This window comes from Macaca fascicularis, chromosome 6 (assembly GCF_037993035.2).
Source record: "Macaca fascicularis isolate 582-1 chromosome 6, T2T-MFA8v1.1".
NCBI lineage: Eukaryota > Metazoa > Chordata > Mammalia > Primates > Cercopithecidae > Macaca > Macaca fascicularis.
In genome coordinates this window covers 152,863,829-152,869,828 of record NC_088380.1, presented here as the reverse complement: position 1 = coordinate 152,869,828, position 6,000 = coordinate 152,863,829, and the positions used below count along the sequence as shown (strand labels likewise).

The window sequence follows — 6,000 nt, the reverse complement described above, 5'->3', positions numbered from 1 at the left end:
GGCAGAGAAGACTTCCAGCCAAGAGGGCCCTCATGGTTGTACAAACCAGAGTTTGCTCCACGGAAGTGAATTCAGCCTGCTCAGCTTTAAAAGGAAGTGTTACTTGCCTGTTTCTCCACCTACCTCCACTGGAACTAAGCAATTCCCATTTGACAAAGTGATTTCCTCTCCTAACCCTCCCTTTTGGATGTCCAGAGCAGCTGCCAGGAGCTAAACCCCTTTGGGAGAAATCAAATGCTCACTGTTGACATTTAATTTATGACAAAGTGTTGCCCTCTCCAAACCAGCTACTGAAAAAAGAAAAAAAAAAAAAAAAAAAAAAAAAAAAAGAAAATCCAGGCCGGAGGAACAACCTATTAAATGAAAATAAACACTTTATTGTTTCATGCTAAAAGACGTATTAGGCTTCACACACTTACAGCTGGGAACAATGCACGTTTTTGGCAAAGGAGGCTCGAGTAATCTCTACACGTTCACACGGTTGACCCCTCCCTGCATGAAGAGCAGATGGTGTTTCATGCACAGATTTCTGGCACAGTTCTCCTCTCGTCTGATGTAAAAGGTGTGAGTGGACCTCTAGCCCCCTTTCCCCTTTTGCTTCTTCTGATCAGTCTCGGCGGTAAAGAGAAAATTTAGCACTTCATTAGGGCCACTAACCCAAGTCAATCTCTGGACTCTGAAGCACTGAGTCGACCACAGAATCACAGAACATAAAACAGAATTAACATGTGGATAGTTTTTTGAAAACCGATGGTAGAAAGTGGTCCTGAAGGGAGGTGGCTTAGGGTCATGACTTCTGATGTCTTCTAGAAGAACATGTTAAGTCCAGGAAAAAAGGACTTGAAAAAAAAATCTGTGCTCCCAGGAGAAACATTATCCAATACTAGATATTGAAGTGAGACAATAACTCTGACATTAAGCATTCCATTAGCACAGTTTTACAAAAAATTCAGAGTGCTACAAATTTGAGAGTTACCCAACAGTGAAGACACATTCTGTATGTTTTTCTTCTTACTAGAAAATTCCAGACCAGGCGTGGTGGCTCACACCTGTAATCCCAGTATTTTGGGAGGTCGAGTGGGCAGATCACAAGGTCTGGAGATCGAGACCATCCTGGCTAACACGGTGAAACCCCATCTCTACTAAAAACACAAAAAATTAGCAGGGCGAGGTGGCATGCACCTGTAATCCCAGCTACTCGGGAGGCTGAAGCAGGAGAATCGCTTGAATATGGGAGTCAGAGCTTGCAGTGAGCTGAGATGGCACCACTGCACTCCAGCCTGGGCGACAGAGTGAGACTCTGTCTCAAAAAAATGAAAATTCCTTTTGGTTTTCCAGGATACAAAGTGTGGAACAAATCCCTGATGACTCCATATGGGTAAACAACACCAACACACATGCAACAGACATATTACAGTAATCCATACAGATTATTACAAATTACAAAACCAGAAAACAAGCCCCTACACCTCTTGGCTTTACAGTGGAATATACTAAGGAAATAAGTTGCCAGCCCTGGAACGCTCTATTTTTTGGGATGAAGATACAAAAATTTTGGAAGTCCTTAAGTGTCCACTGCCCTAAGCAATCATTTTTTTATGTATGCTATATATGTAAGGTTTATTTATACAATATTCCATAATGACTAACACATTATACCCCTTTTATAAACATTATTCACATACATATTAACTCATAGAGATTCTCTTTGGTCTGTTAAAAACACTATACTTAAAAAAATAAGCAGAGACACAAGAGTCTATAGTTTTTCTGCTTATGTTTCCATGGAGGTGTGAATTTTTCTCTTTATTTTCTCCTTCCTCTTTTTACCCTTAACACCCTTTCCCCTTGACCCGAAGTGTAGTAATAAGAAACAATAATTCCGGGAGATGAAACTCAGATGTCACTATTAGCAAACTATTCTACTGCACATTTCCGGGTTGGCTCTTTGTGATCATTCAAGCCCATCCTTGCCTCCTCCCTGACATCCCCAACACTTTGTGGTCCTTGATCATTTGGAATCTGTATGCTGTGTTTTAAAAAATATCTGGTTTACTGGCTAAGCAGGTTCGAAGGAAGAGCTAAATCCTTATGAAACCCTCCACTATACCTCGTGGAAAGTTCCCAGAGACTTAAAAAACAGGACGTGTTTTTTAAAAAAATTAGGAGTGGTGGTTTAGGAGTGGTGGTTTCCTATTGTTCAGTTGTAAGGCGGAAGCCAGTGCATGAAGATGGAAATGTGACTAAGAGGGCTTTGAAGACAAGGCGTAAATAGCCAGTGTGCTCAATCACACCTCTTCCCTTCTCACCTGCCACGTAGCAGATAAAGCCAGAACTCTGGGGCTTCTGGTGGTGTATTATCACTTCCTCCTGTGGTTAACCGAGAGAAGGGTGTGGCTAAGAAGTCCAAATTATTCATCGCATTAAAAGATGGCTGCCAGTTTAACCCCTGCATGTGACAGTTTCACATAGAAGAAAATATTTCTGTAACCTACAGATGCAATCCTTACTCTGATCCTGGTTTGGCTGATGCTGGTTCCTGTTTACAAGCAGGGCTGAATGAAAAACTGAGGATGCTTCAGTGTAAAATTAGGATCTGAACTTTAAAACAACCAACATATCCCAGTGATGCTGCACTTGTGTTATTGTCTTTGATAATCAGAGCAGCATGTGCTTTTAAAAATCAAATTCTTATTGATGTCTTAAGAGAGGAGGAGAAGATGAAAATACATGGTTCAAATAACATCAGGGTATTTATGAATTTCATTTATGTGAGCAATGTCTCTTGCAGGTTAGCACAGGTAATTTTAAAATTGTATTTTAGATTATAGCCTTTTTTATTTAAAAAAAACAAGGAGTAGAATGTCTTCTAATGGCTTGTTCTTTATGATGACTTATTTATGAACATAAAGGATGCATGGTTATAAGTGATATTTATATCTTTCTACTTGAAATAGCCTCTTTGTAAGCATTACAGTTTGGTATCTTTCATATAACATCATGAATTTTTTTCTTGTCTGAGACTCTTTATGTACCAAGTCTTTATTTCCTTGATCACTATGTTCTATTAGAAATCCCTGGGGTCAGAAGGTATCGGGGGAAAAGACAGAATGGAAAAGAATGAAGATGTGGCAGAGGGATGCAGGATGCTTGGTGGGGATTCGGGCTGGGGTGATGGCTAGGGGACATTGTGCTGAAGCATTGGCCTCTTCGGATTGAACACCAAAGAGAATATGATGTCATCTGCTGCATCACTCTAAATCTGATCTGGAGAGACAGGCCAGACCACAGAGCTGGAAGGCATTGGATGTCCTGTCTTGTCATTTGTTAGGTGCCAAGCTGTGAGAAATTAGCAAGATAAAGTTTGGCTTTGACAACAGCAGTGAGTAACAGAGGGATGGGAGTCTGGTGTAACCTGTAGCAGCACATGACTCGCTAGCTTTTCTCCATTCTGGCCCACTACCCATTAATACTGTGGGTGAAGACAGATTTGCTCTTCCTCCTATTACTCTGCTGTCTTGGAGGCCAGACTATTGGTATCCCTGTACCATCCCTGATGTTCAAGGAATATCATGCAGTCCACAAACTCTCTATTGAGCAGTTTCCATCCCGGCAGATCGTTTGCTGTCTTCTGCATCCCAGTTGTCAGGAACTCGTCCTGGGAAGATGACCAAAGCAGGTTCTGTAAAGTAAAAAGGATTTCAGAATCTGTTGTGTGCGAATGCAGTTGGGAAGAACTATAATTCTTCAGAATTCTTATACCTTTTGGGCAGAAAGTCATCTTCTCACAGAAGAGATGCTGTGTTCTTCTGAGTGCATCATATCAGGAGGCACACAGTATCTGTTTCCCCATTGCTGGTGATGCTAACTTTGGTGTTTTGGTTAAGGTGATTGTCTACTGTAAAGTTGTGATATTTTTTTCTTCTGTGACTAATAAGTATCTTGCGAGCAGATATTCTGAGACTTTCCAAGTTTTCATCCACAAGTTTTAATATTCATTCATGGTTATTGCATGAACCAATTGTTACTGAGTGGTTGCCAAATGGTTTTTTTTTTTTAAATTCCATAATTCCTTTTACACTTAGAGGTTGTCACTTGACCATAAGGGAGAGCTTTTCCTTCTCCCATATTTATTTATTTATTTATTTGTTTATATCAGTATAGGCTCAGGGATTCCTATTTCGTTCTATGGGTTATCATCTGTTACTGCCAAACCCCCTTCTCCTGCTCTAAACCCTGAATCTGATGATGAAGAAATAACAGACACACACATATTGAGAGACATTCCATAAAACAAATGGCTTATACTACTCAAAATTCCAAGACCATGTAAGAAAATGAATCTTGAGGAACTGTTCCACATTAAAGGAAACTAAAGAGGTATGACAACTACATGCAAGATGTGGTCTTGAAAAGGATCCTAGAAAAGACTTGTGAAATAATTTTTCTATAAGGGAAAATAGGCCAATTGAAAAAATAGTAGGGCAATTGAATAAGACCTGTAGACTAGTTAATAGTACTATATCAACATTGATTTCCTGATTTTCCTGGTTTTATTAGGGTTATGTAAGAGCATATCCTTATTTTAAAAAAATATACACTGAAATGTTTAGGGATAAGTGGGCATTTAGTCTCTAACTTACTCTCAAATGGTCCAGAAAAAATAAAAATGAACCTGGTAAAATGTTAACTTTTGGGGAACCTAGTGGGTCTGAATTTATTTCAAAAATAAAAAGTTAAAATCCGTGAGCCCCCAGAATTTCTCTGAGGTCTCAAATATTGTATTTTGATGACCAAACTCAACCTGCATTCCTATGATCCTCACACATGGAATCAATATCCTCCCCTCCCTGGCCAATGTCTCGCCTCCTTTCTCTTCCTAGGCTGAGGATGCTCCAGAGGAACGTGCAGCCAAACCTGTCTGGCAGTGCCTTGTGAGGTGAGGGCAGGTGGTTTGATTACACATAACAGGAGGTCGTTCTTTATGACTTTGTTGCATGGCTCTTGGCCCTTCTGAGTACAAATAAAGTCCAAACTAACCATGCTGGAGGAGGAAAGGAGAAAGCTAAAAGGATGATGGGAAATTGGTTCGATAATTTTCTATCTCCTGTCCAATTTTCTTTCATCTAGACCCTGATTTCTTTTCTGTCCAGGGACTCGTGCTGATGTAACAGGCTAGTTTTCTCTTTGGGGAAACTTTAATAATGATCACAGCCTGATTCTTTGTGGGGGTGGTGTGGAACAGTCAGATCTTACAAGCCATTTGTGGAAGTCTTATCACATCAATTTGGGGAATCTTACCTAAACTCCCAACTTATGAAGGCAGAACTAAGATCTGTGGCTCCAGAGACCCAATGTACCAGAGAAGCCCCAGCTTTCAAGCAGGCGACCACATTTGGGCTCAAAACTGAGTTGCTCTGAGCTCCCAGTACCTGCAAATGCAATGCAGCACTTCCTCATTAGCTAATGTGCTCCACTCAGCACAACAGCAAGTAAGAGCTGTCAGAGGCTCCAGGTGGCTGCTTTGCATTCAGCGGGAGAAACAGGCATTCTGTGATTACGAGGATGCATTCTGTGTCTCACCATGTCAATAAATTACACAGGATTTGGAGTTATGTTGTCTTCACTACACACCACTGAACATGGGCGGGGGTTTCATTTGGTTATCACCAATTTTAGCCCTCAAAAGGAAGGCAGTCTGCCTTAGACATATCCTGCCTCTCCTCCCTGTGCCTAGGTTGGTGCCAGTGCTGATACTGGGTGTCCTCCTATGGAGAAGGTTCACCCTGTTAATATCACAATGGGCTCAAAGATGGCGGCTTTGATCTGTATTATCAGTCTTGGTGTCGGCAGCTGTGAGAATGTCCCTTCCAGATTACAGCTTCTGCATTCCAAGCGAGTAGCAGTGGTTTGTTTGCTCTTTTTAACTACCTTTATTGTGATGTAACATTTCTGAGAACAAGTGCAGGGGCAGGGAAGTAATAAGGAAGTTACTGCCAA

General features: G+C 41.0%; 1 protein-coding gene across 2 annotated transcripts in view; it reads right to left on the bottom strand.

The window, feature by feature from the left end:
- Positions 1-356: 356 nt before the first annotated feature.
- SH3RF2 (SH3 domain containing ring finger 2) overlaps positions 357-6,000 on the bottom strand; it is a 145,737-nt gene continuing 140,093 nt past the window's right edge. For both annotated transcript variants that reach the window (XM_005558132.4, XM_073994520.1), the window contains exon 11: positions 357-3,682. The gene's annotated coding sequence lies outside the window, so the exon portion shown is untranslated. The remainder of the gene's footprint in view (positions 3,683-6,000) is intronic.